The sequence below is a fragment of the Mesoplodon densirostris genome, chromosome 2, assembly GCF_025265405.1.
Source record: "Mesoplodon densirostris isolate mMesDen1 chromosome 2, mMesDen1 primary haplotype, whole genome shotgun sequence".
In the NCBI taxonomy this organism is placed as follows: Eukaryota; Metazoa; Chordata; class Mammalia; order Artiodactyla; family Ziphiidae; genus Mesoplodon; species Mesoplodon densirostris.
This window is the reverse complement of record NC_082662.1, coordinates 128,390,482-128,408,563: the sequence shown is the minus strand read 5'-3', so window position 1 is coordinate 128,408,563 and position 18,082 is coordinate 128,390,482. Positions and strand designations below refer to the sequence as shown.

At 37.5% G+C, this 18,082-nt stretch overlaps 1 protein-coding gene across 7 annotated transcripts in view; it reads right to left on the bottom strand.

Moving 5' to 3' along the window:
- The window catches only part of CEP170 (centrosomal protein 170), a 137,994-nt gene that overhangs the window by 85,284 nt on the left and 34,628 nt on the right, over positions 1–18,082 (bottom strand). The window lies entirely within an intron of this gene.

Genomic DNA, 18,082 nt, shown 5'->3' with positions numbered 1-18,082 from the left:
TACCAGAGCCTAACTGACATGGGAGAATGGAAATACCCAACTGCAGCCTCAGCTAGCCTTCCTGTCTCACCTAAGGAGGTGAACAAAAAAAAAGCTGAGATGTACTTGTGAAGGTCAAAGACTGAGAACTAATAGTACTTCAGCATGCTTCCCCTCCTCCCAAACCTTACCATCATATCAACAGGGATTTACAAATAACTATTATTATTACCATTACAGTGGGAGTTTCAATACAATAGAAAAAACTGTAAAGCACTATATAAGAAGGAGCCTCTAGGAAAACTCAAAGACAACAGGGGAGAAAAAAACAAGGACAGTATAGGAAATATTAACCTCTGACACTTGTAGCTATAACAAACAGTAAAGACAGCCTTACTCCTAGCCACATTGAAAAATAGGAAAGGTCAGCAACTAATAAAATAATAATAAAGATATAAATCCTAGTTGAAATGATCCTTTCCAAATAAATGTTATGAAAATTAAAAAGTCCCTTACCCAATTAGCTTAAATTCTATATTGAAAAAGTTTTGGTCTTTCCTTTCAGCACACAAAACTCTATATTAAAATAACTGACATTAGGAAGAAACAATATGTGACCTAAAGCAATCTTCCAACAAAATCTAAAGATTTATCATACATACACTTTTATTCTTCTTAAAGGTTGATCTGGGGAGGGGGGTTGTTTTGTTTTTTCTGCAATCTCAATTTCTCTAGCACAAACTGCAAATCTCAGAATTAAGAGTAACTTCATGAATAGTACTATTTACCCCCACTTCTCTACAGCTTGCCTGAAAAACCATCTATTATAGCAAATTAGACTGCTGCAAAACACCTGCATTAAATCTAAAAGTTACTTAAACTTTGTTTTGGTTTTATTGTCATGTTTAAACTGTCACTCTGTTTAAATTAATGAAGTACTAAATTCAGTTATTAGGGTGATAAGAAGCAAATGAAGCACGAAAAATATGAAGCACTACAAAAATAATTTGTCCTAACTGTGGATTTATCAAGTTGAATTAGTCTAAGGAAGAAAAAAAATCTCTACATGTTGTAAGGCAAGTGAGAGTTCAAGTATATGCAACCTCTAAATAAATAGTGACTAGACTACTATAAATAATCTCTCTGTGAGGAAGAGAATACAGAGAAAGGGCAGAAGTTCTTAGAAGAGAGTGTGATGGAATTCAAGGGGAAAAAATCTAAACGAGACTTGAGGAAAAGAAATCAGAAAGGAAAGTGAAAATTACTGTTAGATATGGGGGAAAAAAAAATCAAATGGCTGCTCATAGAGTCAGGGAATGGCAGCTTTTGAGGGAAGTCTACATGGCTCAGAGATATGGAGAAAAAACAGTTTGAGGAGGAAATAATTTGAAGCGGCCAATTCCCTAAGTTTACAACTTGCTAGAAACCTGGAATATTCTGAATCTGACATGCACCCTGCCCTCAAATCGTTTATGGGGGTAGATAATACAAGAACACCTACTACTAAACGTAGAGCATACTTAAGAAAATGAGAGTCCACTGAGATGCCACTACAGCTTCGGAGATTGGGGAGTGAAGGAGTGGGCACATTATATGGAACCAGAAAAAGTATCTTTTTTCTTTGTTTAATAAAGACCTTAATAACTTTTTGAGAAGACTAGTCTTATGAACTCAAGGCAAGGGATATCATCGGTTTAGAAATCACAGGACAAGTCATTGCATTTGTGTAACTCTTCAAAAAATAACAGCCAATGAAAGCAAATAAAAGTCTGTTCTTATTTATCACATGTATTCAAGGTATCAATGTGTTTCTGTACCCATCACAGAAACTAAGCAGGAAACCAAGATTATAGAAGGTAATATGTCAAGTAAGTGGTCAAGAAAAACTGAGGGAATAAAAAAGATTTGTTATTTACATCTAACCACACAAGCATTAAACCATTTTCATTTCCAGATAAATTCACACTTCCTCTAGATTAAACTGAGCCAGGAGAAGGTGCACTGCAACTTAATTTTCACAACCCATTTGAGCTTTTCAATAAAAATTTAATAATCTCTCAGAAACATATAATTTAAACCCTGACAAAGACAGCTAACTTCATCAAATTTCTAATACTAATGGAAAAACCTTAGCTGGTCCAGGTTTAAATCACAAAGATAGTCAGTTTTGACCAGATCTCTTATTTGTTCCACCTTATGCCTTTGGTAAGAATGCAAGACTCTCTAGTCACTATCCCCTTATAGTCATTTCCCCCACAAGAGCCTATGCCTCTTCCCTCATAAGTTTTACTTTCTACAAAGACCCTCTTCCCAAGGCTTTTACACTATACTCTTGAGAATCCTCCTTACTTGAAACTCCTCTTCATTCTCAAGCTCTTAGGGTTATCTCTTACTTCCTTCCTTTAAAATCTGGCTTTCCCCCTGAGAACACTATTTCCACGACATTCCTTTAAAGTGGAGGATATCCTCCTAAATCCAATATTCTGTTGAGTTCAGAGATGCAGTCTGAACTGCAGTCCAGTCTACTATTGTGGCTTCTAGACCATTACTTTCCCCCTCTAATGAAAAAAACTTTTTACTTTTCTGAAGTTCTTGTTATCCACCTATATATAAGTATAAATAAATATATATACACACTATATATTTACACACACACACACACACACTCACCTCCCAGGTTGCTGCAATCATTTGCGGTCATTCTAACTTTTTGACTTAAATTTTGGGGTAATGGTAAATTCAAATTCCTACTTCTTCATGGTTGATTTTAAATGTCTCTGTAGATAACCCATATAAAAATCTAGCCTTCTCTACTCCCACAACCCAAATCCTTACTATATCTTGTCATACCACTCCCACTGCTAAACTTTATCATGCAAAATTGATTCCACCTATGGAATCTAAGCCATAGTATTTTTCTCTGTGACTACATTCTCCTATTCTTACAGTTTTCTCAATTACTTACAATAGTTTACTAGTATATTACCTAAGTCCTTTGACAACAGCAAGATATCTAATATTCTGACCCCTTCCTTTTCACCCAAGCAACCACATCCTATAACTCTGACTTTACTTCCTTCTCTATATAACCTAGATTCCCCCCTGGCTTCAACTATTCCCTTTATGCTCCTAATCCCCAAATCTCTACCTTCTTCATGGACTACCCTGCTCAGCTTCATATATTTATTTCCAGTTTTCTGTAATCTGAGTATCCCTCAGGAATCTCAAACTCACTATCTTATTCCCCAAAAGTACACCTCCTGAACCGCTACTTCATCTATTTCCATGCCCGAAAGGCTAGGTCTTACATTCTTTTTCTCTCCCTCGTTCATTATATATAACTAGAAAGCACAGCCTTCTATTTTCAATCTCTCTCCTGCTCTGTCTTCTTTTCTTCATTTTAAATGATACTCTCTTCCTTAGAAATTAACTGTCTCTTCCTAGATTATTATAATCATCTAACTGCTTATACCAATTCCAATCTCTAATCCTAAGCAGTAATATAGAATACTAGTTTAAAGCACAGGTGTTGGAGTCAAAAAGAACTGGTCCAGCCACTTGCCAGTTGTGGGACCTTGGTAAAATTACTAATCTTTGTATAATCATTCTACAAAAAGGTATACCTAGCTCACAGATTTTTTTTGTGAGGATTAAATGCATGAGAAGCATCTGAAAAGGCAATATCGCTCTGCTTAAACACTCCTCAATCCTCTTACTGGCTAAGGTAAGATACACCAAGTCTTTAATATAGTACACAAGGCCTGCCAAGATCTGGCCTCTTCTAATGCCCAAGTCTTAATCTCTCAAAATGTTTGCCTTCATATCTTATATACAAACTATAAGGAACTATTTTAATTTACCTAAATAGACACTGAATGCCATGCTATCTTCAATACCACGCACTCAACCACACTCTAACCTTCCAGAAACCATTTATTCATCTTCTACGATAATTCAGCTAAAGCCATCTCCTCCAGAAGTCTTTCCAGATTTCACATTCCCACATTTCCTTGCAGGCACAACTGACCAATCTCTTTTTTCTGTACCCCATACCAACTCTCATCACTGTCCTGTATCATACTATTTATACCCACTTGTTTACATACACATATCTTTCTACTAGACTCTAAGCCTTAAAGGACAGAGAGACCCTATCTGTATACACGTTGGATATGAAATGGCTATTATTTCTTTCCCACTAAAAATATGAGAGAAAAAGACACAAATACATGGATACATATGTTAAGAAAAAATTAAAAAGAGAAAGATTGCCACTGTATGTCTCATCATTTAAAAATTTTAAAAGAGGGGCTTCCCTGGTGGCGCAATGGTTAAGAATCTGCCTGCCAATGCAGGGGACACAGGTTCGAGCCCTGGTCCAGGAAGATCCCACATGCCGCAGAGCAACTAAGCCTGTGTGCCACAACTACAGAGTCTGAGCTCTAGAGCCCATGAGCCACAACTACTGAGCCCACAAGCCGCAACTACTGAAGCCCACACGCCTAGAGCCAGTGCTGTGCAACAAGAGAAGCCACTGCAATGAGGAGCCCGCACAACGCAACAAAGAGTAGCCCCCGCTCGCCACAACTAGAGAACACCCGCGCGCAGCAACGAAGACCCAACATGGCCAAAAGTAAAAAAATAATTAAAAAAAAATTTTTTTAAAGATAGTGTAGCTGAAAGGTTCTTTAAAAGTCCAGTTGCATTTTTACAGTCATAGTAATAAGCAGTGATTTATCCTTTGCTATGTGCTCCAAAGGATAGATGAAAATTACTAACCTATAATCTTCAAAACACATTCTGTTGTTAATACATCATACAAAAATTAAAATATTAAAACAGTGAGTCAAATATAATTTTATTATATTTTCTATTATGCATTAGGAAAGCTACTTAATTAGTATGATGATGATTCTCCAAATAGAGCAAAATTCATGCATTTGGTACAATTTAAAAAATTTATGAAGATAAATTAGAATTTAGATATGAACTTTTTTCAAAATGCAAATCAACTTGTATACAGAGGAATCCAATATATTGTAATAAAACACAGTGACTAATCTGAATCTTAATTTATCTTAATTTTATCTTATTTATCTTATTATCTTATTTATCTTAATTTTATCATCTGTAAAATGGAGATAATTATATCTTTAAGAAATTCTTGAGGAACAACTGAACCAACATAAATGAACACTGAGAACAAGAGAAAGTATTATTCAACTGCATGGTACTTTTAATAGTAGTAATATTGTGTATCACTCAAAACAAAGACAGTATAAACTTTACCTAATAATTATACTTTATACCTTTCATTCACGGCTCTCTAAGATTTATTTTACATAATATGTCTTATGGAGCATAGCACTATATAATCATCTTTCTATAGCAAGACAAACAAGCACAGCAAGTTCATTAATTTGCTATGGCCTTCCAAGGTAAGTGGCAGAAACAAAACTCGAATTCCAGAATCCCTTGTTTAATCACCAAATCTTTAATATCCAAGCACATTTTCTTCTCAATGACCACATTCTTTAGACTACCATTTTGGAATGAGATGAAGTAACAAAAAAAAATTCAAAACATTTTTTTTTGTCATAATTAACAAAAAAATGTAATTGTAATCAAACAGAGTGTATGACCTCATGGATCATTTGTTTCCATTTTGCAATGGGTTTTAAGCTACATTATCATCAAAGTATTATTTACAATGCCAGTAAATCTATTTGTAGTTGAAACCTTTACAGATAAGAAACTACTGAAAATTATTCAGAGGCAGAGATTCTAAAACCTAACAACTAACCAGTTGTTTCCTGTATGTTAAAAATAAAGGGTTTTAAACCATAAATACTATATTAGGTTAACAAAATTTAAAGGATCTTTTATTTACTCATTAAAAAAGCAAATAGTAATTATTTGTATTTCTAACAATTTTACTTATCACAACAACTGATCTAACCAATGTAGAACCATTTCATCTACAAAACACCTTAAAATGAAAACATAACTTCATCAACTCTACAGCTCTAAGTTTTCAAAACAAATATATTTCACTAATATTTATATACTTGTAAGTCTCCACTTCTCCATACAAGAGCTTAGTTCACTTTTCAGAAATAATATAAAAAGAATAGTAAATTTTAAATAATCCATTTATTTTACTAATATGCTATGAAAGACTAAACCATTTATTTATTTATTTTATTTTACTTTTTACGGCTTAGCCTTTCTTTTTTTTTTTAACATCTCTATTGCAGTATAATTGCTTTACAATGGTGTGTTAGCTTCTGCTTTATAACAAAGTGAATCAGTTATACATATACATATATCCCCATATCTCTTCCCTCTTGTGTCTCCCACACTCCCTATCTCACCCCTCTAGGTGGTCACAAAGCACCGAGCTGATCTCCCTGTGTTATGCAGCTGCTTCCCACTAGCTATCTATTTTACATTTGGTAGTGTATATATGTCCACACAATTCTCTCGCTTTGTCCCAGCTTACCCTTGCCCCTCCCCGTATCCTCAAGTCCATTCTCTAGTAGGTTTGCGTCTTTCTGCCTGTCTTACCCCTAGGTTCTTCGTGACCATTTTTAATTTTAGATTCCATATATATCTGTTAGCATACGGTATTTATTTTTCTCTTTCTGACTTACTTCACTCTGTATGACATACTCTAGGTCCATCCACCTCACTAAAAATAACTCAATTTCGTTTCTTTTTATGGCTGAGTAATAGTCATTGTATATATGTGCCACATCTTCTTTATCCGTTCATCTCTTGATGGCCACTTAGGTTGCTTCCATGTCCTGGCTATTGTAAATAGAGCTGCAATGCACATTGTGGTTCATGACTCTTTTTGAATTATGGTTTTCTCAGGGTATATACCCAGTAGTGGGATTGCTGAATCGTATGGAAGTTCTATATTTAGATTTTTAAGGAATCTCCATACTGTTCTGCATAGGGGCTGTATCAATTTACATTCCCACCAACAGTGCAAGAGGGTTCCCTTTTCTCCACACCCTCTCCAGCATTTACTGTTTGTAGATATTTTGAAGATGGCCATTCTGACCAGTGTGAGATGATATCTCATTGTATTTTGATTTGAATTTCTCTAATGATTAATGATGTTGAGCATTCTTTCATGTGCTTGTTGGCAATATGTATATCTTCTTTGGAGAAATGTCTATTTAGGTCTTCTGCCCATTTTTGAATTGAGCTGTTTTTTTGGTATTGAGCTGCATGAGCTGCTTGTAAATTTGGGAGATTAATCCTTTGTCAGTTGCTTCATTTGCAAATATTTTCTCCCATTCTGAGGGTTGTCTTTTCGTCTTGTTTATGGTTTCCTTTGCTGTGCAAAATCTTCTAAGTTTCATTAGGTCCCATTTGTTTATTTTTGTTTTTATTTCCATTTCTCTAGGAGGTGGGTCAAAAAGGATCTTGCTGGGATTTATGTCATAAGAGTGTTCTGCCTATGTTTTCCTCTAAGAGTTTTATAGTGTCTGGCCTTACATGTAGGTCTTTAATCCATTTTGAGTTTATTTTTGTGTATGGTGTTAGGGAGTGTTCTAATTTCATTCTTTTACATGTAGCTGTCCAGTTTTTCCAGCACCACTTATTGAAGAGGCTGTCTTTTCGCCACTGTACATTCTTGCCTCCTTTATCAAAGATAAGGTGACCATATGTGCATGGCTTTATCTCTGGGCTTTTTATCCTGTTCCATTGATCTATATTTCTGTTTTTGTGCAATACCATACTATCTTGATTACTGTAGCTTTGTAGAGGAGCCTGAAGTCAGGGAGCCTGATTCCTCTGGCTCTGTTTTTCGTTCTCAAGATTGCTTTGGCTATTCGGGGTCTTTTGTGTTTCCAAACAAATTGTGAAATTTTTTGTGCTGGTTCTGTGAAAAATGCCATTGGTAGTTTGATACGGATTGCATTGAATCTGTTGATTGCTTTGGGTAGTAGAGTCATTTTCACAATGTTGATTCTTCCAATCCAAGAACATGGTATACCTCTCCATCTATTTGTATCATCTTTAATTTCTTTCATCAGTGTCATAATTTTCTGCATACAGGTCTTTTGTCTCCTTAGGTAGGTTTATTCCTAGATATTTTATTCTTTTTGTTGCAGTGGTAAATGGGACTGTTTTCTTAATTTCACATTCAGATTTTTCATCATTAGTGTATAGGAATGCAAGAGATTTCTGTGCATTAAGTTTGTAACCTGCAACTTTACTAAATTCATTGATTAGCTCTAGTAGTTTTCTGATAGCATCTTTAGGATGCTCTATGTATAGTATCATGTCATCTGCAAAGAGTGATAGCTTTACTTCTTCTTTTCCAATTTAGATTCCCTTTATTTCTTTTTCTTCTCTGATTGCTGTGGCTAAAACTTCCAAAACTATGTTGAATAATAGTGGTGAGAGTGGGCAAGCTTTTCTTGTTCCTGATCTTAATGGAAAAGGTTTCAGTTTTTCACCATTGAGGACGATGTTGGCTGTGGGTTTGTCATATATACCCTTTATTATGTTGAGGAAAGTTCCCTCTATGCCTACTTTCTGCAGGGTTTTTATCATAATTGGGTGTTGAATTTTGTCAAAAGCTTTCTCTGCATCTATTGAGATGATCATATGGTTTTTCTCCTTCAATTTGTTAATATGATATAACACATTGATTTGTGTATATTGAACAATCCTGGCATTTCTGGGATAAACCCCATTTGGTCATGGGGTATGATCCTTTTAATGTGCTGTTGGATTCTGTTTGCTAGTATTTTGTTAAGGATTTTTGCATGTATGTTCATCAGTGATATTGGCCTGTAGTTTTCTTTCTTTGTGACATCTTTGGTTTTGGTATCAGGGTGATGGTGGCCTCGTAGAATTAGTTTGGGAGTGTTCCTCCCTCTGCTATCTTTTGGAAGAGTTTGAGAAGGATAGGTGTTAGCTCTTCTCTAAATGTTTGATAGAATTCGCCTCTGAAGCCATCTGGTCCTGAGCTTCTGTTTCTTGGAAGATTTTTAAACACAGTTTCAATTTCAGAGCTTGTGATTGATCTGCTCATATTTTCTATTTTATCCAGGTTGAGTCTTGGAAGGTTGTGCATTTCTAAGAATTTGTCCATTTCTTCCATGTTGTCCATTTTATTCGCATACAGTTGCTTGTAGTACTCTCTCTCAATCCTTTGTATTTCTGCAGTGTCAGTCATTACTTCTCCTTTTTCATTTCTAATTCTATTGATGTGAATCTTCTCCCTCTTTTTCTTGATGAGTCTGCCTAATGGTTTGTCAGTTTTGTTTATCTTCTCAAAGAACCAGCTTTTAGTTTTATTGATCTTTGCTATTGTTTCCTTCATTTCTTTTTCATTTATTTCTGATCTGATCTTTATGATTTCTTTCCTTCTGCTAACTTTGGGGTTTTTGTGTTGTTCTTTCTCTAATTGCTTTAGGTGTAAGGTTAGGTTGTTTATTTGAGATGTTTCTTGTTTCTTATGGTAGGATCGTATTGCTATAAAGTTCCCTCTTAGAACTGCTTTTGCTGCATCCCATAGGTTTTGGGTGGTCATGTTTTCATTGTCATTTGTTTCTAGTTATTTTTTGATTTCCTCTTTGATTTCTTCAGTGATCTCTTGGTTATTTAGTAGTGTGTTGTTTAGCCTCCATGTGTTTGTATTTTTTACAGATTTTTTTCCTGTAATTGATATCTAGTCTCATAGCGTTGTGGTCAGAACGGATACTTAATATGATTTCAATTCTCTTAAATTTACCAAGGCTTGATTTGTGACCCAAGATATGATCTATCCTAGAAAATGTTCCATGAGCACTTGAGAAGAAAGTGTATTCTGTTGTTTTTGGATGGAATGTCCTATAAATATCAATTAAGTCCATCTTGTTTAATGTATCATTTAAAGCTTGTGTTTCCTTATTTATTTTCATTTTGGATGATCTGTCCGTTGGTGAATGTGGGGTGTCACAGTTCCTTACTATGGTTGTGTTACTGTCAGTTTCCCCTTTTATGGCTGTTAGTATTTGCCTTATGTATTGAGGTGCTCCTATGTTGGGTGCATAAATATTTACACTTGTTATATCATCTTCTTGGATTGATCCCTTGATCTTTAGGTAGTGTTCTTCTTTGTCTCTTATAATAGTCTTTGTTTTAAAGTCTATTTTGTCTGATATGAGAATTGCTACTCCAGCTTTCTTTTGATTTCCATTTGCATGGAATATCTTTTTCCATCCCCTCAGTTTCAGTCTGTATGTGTCTCTAGGTCTGAAGTGGGTCTCTTGCAGACAGCATATATTCAGGTGTTGTTTTTGTATCCATTCAGCCAGTCTATGTCTTTTGGTTGGAGCATTTAATCCATTTACATTTAAGGTAATTATTGATATGTATGTTGCTATTAAAATTTTCTTAATTCTTTTGGGTTTGGTATTGTAGGTCTTTTCCTTCCCTTTGTTTCCTGTGTAGAGAAGTTCCTTTAGGATTTGTTGTAAAGTTGTTTTGGTGCTTCTGAATTCTCTTAGCTTTTGCTTGTCTGTAAAGGTTTTAATTTCACCATCAAATCTGAATGAGATCCTTGCTAGGTAGAGTAATCTTGGTTGTAGGTTTTTCCCCTTCATCACTTTAAATATGTCCTGCCACTCCCGTCTGGCTTGCAGAGTTTCTGCTGACACATCAGCTGTTAACCTTATGGGGATTCCCTTGTATGTTATTTGTTGTTTTTCCCTTGCTGCTTTTAACATTTTTTCTTCGTATTTAATTTTTGATGGTTTGATTAATGTGTCTTGGCGTGTTTCTCCTTGGATTTATCCTGTATAGGACTGTCTGTGCTTTCTGGACACGATTAACTCTTTCCTTTCCCGTATTAGGGAAGTTTTCAACTATAATCTCTTCAAGTATTTTCTCAGTCCCTTTCTTTTTCTCTTCTTCTGGGACCCCTATAATTCGAATGTTGGTGCGTTTAATGTTGTCCCAGAGGTCTCTGAGACCCTCCTCAGTTCTTTTCATTCCTTTTTCTTTATTCTGCTCTGCAGTAGTTATTTCCACTATTTTATCTTCAAGGTCACTTATCCATTCTTTTGCCTCAGTTATTCTGCTATTGATCCCTTTTGGAGAATTTTTAATTTCATTTATTGTGTGGTTCATTACTGTTTGTTTGCTCTTTAGTTCTTCAAGGTCCTTGTTAAACATTTCTTGTATTTTCTCCATTCTATTTCCAAGATTTTGGATCATCTTTACTATAATTATTCTGAATTCTTTTTCAGGTAGACTGCCTATTTCCTCTTCATTTGTTATATCTGGTGGGTTTTTACCTTGCTCCTTCGTTTGCTGTGTCCTTCTCTTTCTTTTCATTTTGCTTACCTTACTGTATTTGGGGTCTCCTTTTCATTGGCTGCAGGTTCATAGTTCCCGTTGTTTTTGTTGACTGCCCCCAGTGGCTAAGGTTGGTTCAGTGGGTTGTGTAAGCTTCCTGGTGGAGGGGACTAGGGCCTGTGTTCTGGTGGATGAGGCTGGATCTTGTCTTTCTGGTTGGCAGGTCCATGTCTGGTGGTGTGTTTTGGGGTGTCTGTGGCCTTATTATGATTTTAGGCAGCCTTTCTGCTAATGGGTAGGGTTGTGTTCCTGTCTTGCTAGTTGTTTGGTATAGGGTTTCCAGCACTGGAGCTTGCTGGTCTTTGAGTAGAGCTGGGTCTTGGCGTTGAGAGGGAGATCTCTGGGAGATTTTCGCTGTTTGATATTACCTGGAGCTGGGAGGTCTCTTGTGGACCAATGTCCTGAACTTGGGTCTCCCACCTCAGAGGCACAGCCCTGACACCTGGCTGGAGCACCAAGAGTCTGTCATCCACATGGCTCAGAATAAAAGGGAGAAGAAATAGAAAAAAAGAAAGAATAAGATAAAATTAAATTAAATTAAATTAAAAAGTTATTAAAATAAAAATTAAAAAAAAATTTTTTAATAAAGGAAAAGGAATGAAAGAAAGAAGGGAGCAACCAAACCAAAAAAGAAACCCACCTATGACAAGAAGCGCTAAAAACTATAGTAAAAAAAGACAGACAGAACCCTAGGACAAATGGTAAAAGCAAAGCTATACAGACAAAATCACACATAGAAGCATACACATACACACTTAGAAAAAGAGAAAAAGGGAAAAAAAATATATATATCATTGCTCCCAAAGTCCACTGCCTTAATTTTGGGATGATTCGTTGTCTATTCAGGTATTCCAGAGATGCAGGGTACATCAAGTTGACTGTGGAGAGTTAATCCGCTGCTCCTGATGCTGCTGGGAGAGATTTCCGTTTCTCTTCTTTGTTTGCACAGCTCCTGGGTTTCAGCTTTGGATTTGCCCCTCCTCTGCATGTCAGTCACCTGAGGGTGTCTGTTCTTCACTCAGACAGGATGGGGTTAAAGGAGTAGCTGACTCGGGGGCCCTGGCTCACTTAGGCCAGCGGGAGGGAGGGGTACGGAATGTTGGGAGAGCCTGTGGTGGCAGAGGCCGGCGTGATGTTGCATCAGCCTGAGGCACGCCGTGCGTTCTCCCAGGGAAGTTGTCCCTGGATCACGGGACCCTGGCAGTGGTAGGCTGCACAGGCCTCTGCGAGGGGTGGTGTGGACAGTGACCTGCGCTTGCACACAGGCTTCTTGGTGGATGCAGCAGCAGCCTTAGCGTCTCATGCCCGTCTCTGGGGTCCGTGCTGATAGCCACAGCTCGCGCCCATCTCTGGAGCTCCTTTAAGCAGCGCTCTGAATCCCCTCTCCTCGCGCATCAGGAAACAAAGAGGCATGAAAAAGTCTCTTGCCTCTTCAACAGCTCCAGACTTCTCCCGGACTCCCTCCCGGCTAGCTGTGGCGCACTAGCCCCCTTCAGGCTGTGTTCATGCCACCAACCCCAGTCCTCTCCCTGGGATCCGATGGAAGCCCGAACCTCAGCTCCCAGCCCCAACCTGTCCCGGCGGGTGAGCAGACAAGCCTCTCAGGCTGGTGAGTGCTGGTTGGCACCAATCCTCCACGTGGGACTCTCTCCACTTTGCCCTCTGCACCCCTGTTGCTGCGCTCTCCTCCGTGGCTCTGAAGCTCCCCCCCGCCCGCCACCCACAGTCTCCGCCCGTGAAGGGGCTTCCTAGTGTGTGGAAACCTTTCCTCTTTCACAGCTCCCTCCCACTGGTGCAGGTCCCATCCCTATTCTTTTGTCTCTGTTTTTTCTTTTGCCCTACCCAGGTACGTGGGGAGTTTCTTGCCTTTCGGGAGGTCTGAGGTCTTCTACCAGTGTTCAGTAGGTGTTCTGTAGGAATTGTTCCACATGTAGATGTATTTCTGATGTATTTGTGGGGAGGCAGGTGATCTCCACGTCTTACTCTTTCGCCATATTGAAGCTTCTCAACTAAACCATTTAAAAACTAAATACAATTTGCAAATACTTGTTCTTACTTCCATACAAAAGATGTGTCTTTCTGTATTAAGAAGAGTTCCATTAATTTGTAGCACTGATTCTGACTACCAGGTAACCATGAAGCCGATCAAATCATGGAACTTTTTCAGAGAATACACTGTGTCTAGGGCAGTGCTAAAAGGAGTATGCTCCTATCAGATAAAGGGCAGAAGTATCTTTAGAGGTGGAGTCTGAGGAACAGGTCAAAAGTGGTTTTTTTCTTGCCTGATCATGGAATTTCACCAACTTCATATTTTATTTTTAAAATAAAGCATAAATTTAAAAATAGTCATAAGTAGAACAGATGCCCACATCAGACTCATTGATGAATTTTAAATAAAAATGTTATTTTAATGTTTGACTTCTTATAGTGGTAATAGTGGTTTTTGTGCTTTAAAAATTATTGATTTTCTTTTAATTTCTGTTTTGATTATAATACCTGAATCAATTCAAAGATGTTTTAAAATTCTATTGCCATTGATTTTCCTCTAGATTTTTCACTGTGGTAAAATATATATAACATAATATTTGTCATTTTAACCATTTTCATTGTACAATTCAGTGGCATTAATTAAATTTACAATGTTGTGCAATCATCACCATTGTACAATATCCGATTCCAAAATTTAACACCCCAAACCATACCCCTTTCTAAAATTTTTTCATCACTCCAAACAGAAACTGTAACTGTAAAGCAATAACTCTTCAACCATCCTTCCTCTAGCCACTGGTAACCACTAATCTACTTTGTATCTCTATGAATTTGCTTGTTTTAGATATTTCATGTAAGTGGAATCATACATTTGTCATTTGTTTCTGGCTTATTTCATTTAGCAGAATGTTTTCAAGGTTCATTTCTGTTGCAGCATGTATTCAAACTTCATTTCTTTTTGTAACTGAATAATAATCCATTATATGTATTGATATATACTGCATTTTGTTTATCCCTTCATCTGTTGCTGGACACTTGGGTTGTTGTCACCTTTTGGCTACTGTGAATAACACTACAATGAACACTGACTTAAATACAAGTATCTGTTTGAGTCCTAGCTTTCAATTATTCTGGGTATAGCCTACTAGTGGAATTGCTGGGTCATATGATAATTCTGTTTAACTTCTGAGGAACCACTAAATTGTTTTCCACGGCGGCTACCCCATTTTACACATTCCCACCAGCAAATTACAAGAATTTCAATTTCTCCACACCCTTACCAACACTTATCTTCTTGTTTTTTTTTGTTTTTAACATTACTGCCATCCCAGTAGATATGAAGCAGTATTTCATTGCAGTTCTGATCTCCATTTCTTAATGACAAATGATGTTGAGTGACTTTCATGTTATTATTAGCCATTTTTATATCTTCTTTGGAGAAATGTCTACTCAAATCTTTTGACCATTTTTTAAGGGGATTGTTTGTATATCTGTTGTTGAGTTGTAGGAGTTCTTTATATACTCTGGATATTATAAGATATGTATGGTTTTGCAAATATTTTCTCCAATTCTGACAGTTGTCTTTTTCCTCTCTTGATAGTATCCTTAGATGCACAAGTTTTTAATTTTGATGAAGTCCAATTTACCTACTTTTGCTTTTGTTGCTTGTGCTATTGGTATCACATCTAAGAATCCACTGCCAAATCCAAGGTAATGACGATTTATCCCTATGATTTCTTCTAAGAGTTTTATGGCTTTAGCGCTTATATTCAGGTCACTGATCCATTTTGAGTTAATTTTTATATATGTTGTAAGGTAGGGGTCCAAATTCATTCTTTTACATGTAGAAATTCGGTTGTCCTAGCTTTATCTGTTGGAAAGACCACTCTTTCCTCTACTGAATGGGCTTGGTCTCAAAAACCTACTGTAGCAGTTTCCTTGGGCTGCCATACAAAAGTGCCATAAATTGAGTGGCTTAAAACAGTCCAAGTGTATTCTCTCAAAGTTCTGGATTCACGAAGTCCAAAATCAAGGAGTTGGCAGGGCCATGTTTCCTCCAAAACTTCCAGGGAAGAATCCTTCCTTGCCTCTTCCAGTTTCTGGTAGCCCCAGGTTTCCTTGGCTTCTGGTAGCGTAACTCTTAATCTCTGCTTCTATCTTTACATGGCTGTCTTCTCTCTGTGTCTGTCTTCTCCTCATCATATGACACTAAGTTATATTGGCTTAAGGTCCACCCTAATGACTTCATCTTAACTTGATCACATCCTCAAAGACCCTATTTCCTAATAAGATCACATTCACAAGTATGGGATATTAGGACTTTGATACATCTTTTGGGGGGGACACAATTCAAACCATAACAGCCATAGATATATGGGTTTCCTTCTGAACTCTTCATTCTGTTCCATTTGTCTGTACGTCTACCCTTATTCCAGTATTGCTAGCTTTGTAATAAATTTTGAAGTTGAGAAGTGTGAGTTGTGCAACTTTATTCTTCTTTTTCAAGGTTGTTTTGCCATTTTTAAATTTTGCCAAACTTCGCCAAACTCTTCAGAAACAAAAAATCTTTAATCTGTCTTCATTATGGGTCACATTTTCCTGCTTTTTTACAGGCCTGATAATTTTTTATTGGCTAACAAACACTGGGAATTTTACCTTTGTATTTCTGTATTCCTATAAATATTCTTAAACTTTGGTCTGGGACACAGCTAATTTACTTAAAAACAGTGTGACCCTTTTGAGTACTGTTTTTAAGATTGAGATAAGAGTAGAACTCAGACTAGGGTTAATTATTTCCCCACTACTAAGGGGTAGAGACCAATGCCCTGTGAATTGTGAGGTTTTCCAGTCTGGCTATTAGCAACAGGCACCATTCCTGACCCTGTTAGTGCGGGTACTGTTAACTCTAATTAACAGGGGACTTTTTCCCCTGCCCTTGGGTAGTCTCTTCACATATGTGTGCTGATCAATACTCAAATGCATACTCAAGGGTAATCCTCCACAGAGTTCTTTCTCTGTGTAGCTCTTTCCTCTCCGACGGTGTGTCCTGTGAATTGGAACCCATCTTGGTCTCCTTGGACTCTCAGCTTCCTCCCTCCACCTCACAAATTGTCAGACAACTTACATTTGTTACACATAATCCAGGACACAGACACCTTACCAGTCATGTCTCTTAATCTTATCTTCATGTAAGAAAAGATTTATTCTGCAAGTTCCTAAACAGCCATTCCCACATTTCCTAAGATACTGCTCTGCTGGTTGATACAAATGCCACATAGAAAGTACCTCTTCCACTCTCTAATGAATGAGTTCCCCCCAGTTTGAACCTAAGATATGTTTCAGTTACAAGGGGCCTATATCCAAATAGAATCATTACTGCCTTCTTCTCAGTTGCTAGTCTCACTATTCCATCTCACTGAGGAGCCCAGAAAAATCTCTGTACTATTCTATTTCTCTCATTGAATTTCTTTAAATAAGGTTTCATTATACATGTAACTCATATACTCATATAGCTATACAGTGGCTTTACTTTTACTGTCTCAAAACTATAAAATAAGTTCTTTAATTTTAAAGTAAAAACGTACGTAAACATATGCAAATCTGACTTTTCTGGGGACAATGTAGGGTTTCTCAGTCTCAGCACTATTGATATTTTTGGCCAAATAATTCTTTGTTGGGTGTGTTTGGTGGGGGCGGTATAAGGGGTATGAAGAAGTATGTTATATACTGTAGGATGTTTGCAACCCCCCCGGTCTCTTGACCTTTGCCTACTGAATGTCAGTAGCAAACACCTCCAACCCTCTACCATGCACAACAATCAAAATGGGGACTTCCCTGGTTGTCCAGTGGGTAACACTCTGCACTCCCAATGCAGGGGCCCAGGTTCAATCCCTGGTCAGGGAACTAGATCCCAGTGCAACTAAAGATCCTGCAACTAAGAAATCTGCATGCTGCACCTAAAGATCCTGAATGCCACAACGAAGATCCCATGTGCCGCAACTAAGACCTGGGGCAGCCTAAATAAATAAATAAATGACTAAATAAATAAATAAATATAAAAAACAAAATCAACTGTCTCTAAAAAAAAATCAAAATGTCTCCAAATACTGCCAAATATCTTTTGGGGGAGTTGGGGGGAGGCAGGATCACCCCAGTTGAGAAACAATGGGCTAACAGAACAAATCTCTCTATTCTAAGTATTTGTTTACAGTTTTCAACCAACAAAAGCGGGGAGGGCAAGGGGATAAGACTCTATTCTAGATTGTCAGGACCTATTAAAGTAACTAAATGTCAAAAACCTGGGGATCCATTTTTCTAATTACTTTGCTCAAAAACATCTTAAAAGGGCTTCCCTGGTGGCGCAGGGGTTAAGAATCCGCCTGCCAACGCAGGGGACAGGGGTTCGAGCCCTGGTCGGGGAAAATCCCAAATGCCGCGGAGCAACTAAGCCCGTGCCACAACTACTGAGCCTGCGCTTTAGAGCCTGTGAGCCACAACTACTGAAGCCCCTGCGCCTAGAGCCCGTGCTCCACAACGAGAAGCTACCACAATAAGAAGCCCGCGCACCGCAACGAAGAGCAGTCCCTGCTCACCACAACTAGAGAAAGCCTGCGCGCAGCAATGAACACCCAACACAGCCAAAAATAAATTAAATAAATAAACAAATTTAAAAATAAATAAATTAATTAAACAAATCTTCAAAGTATGTTTTAAAAGTAACTCCTTTATACATAATTCAGCAAGTGCC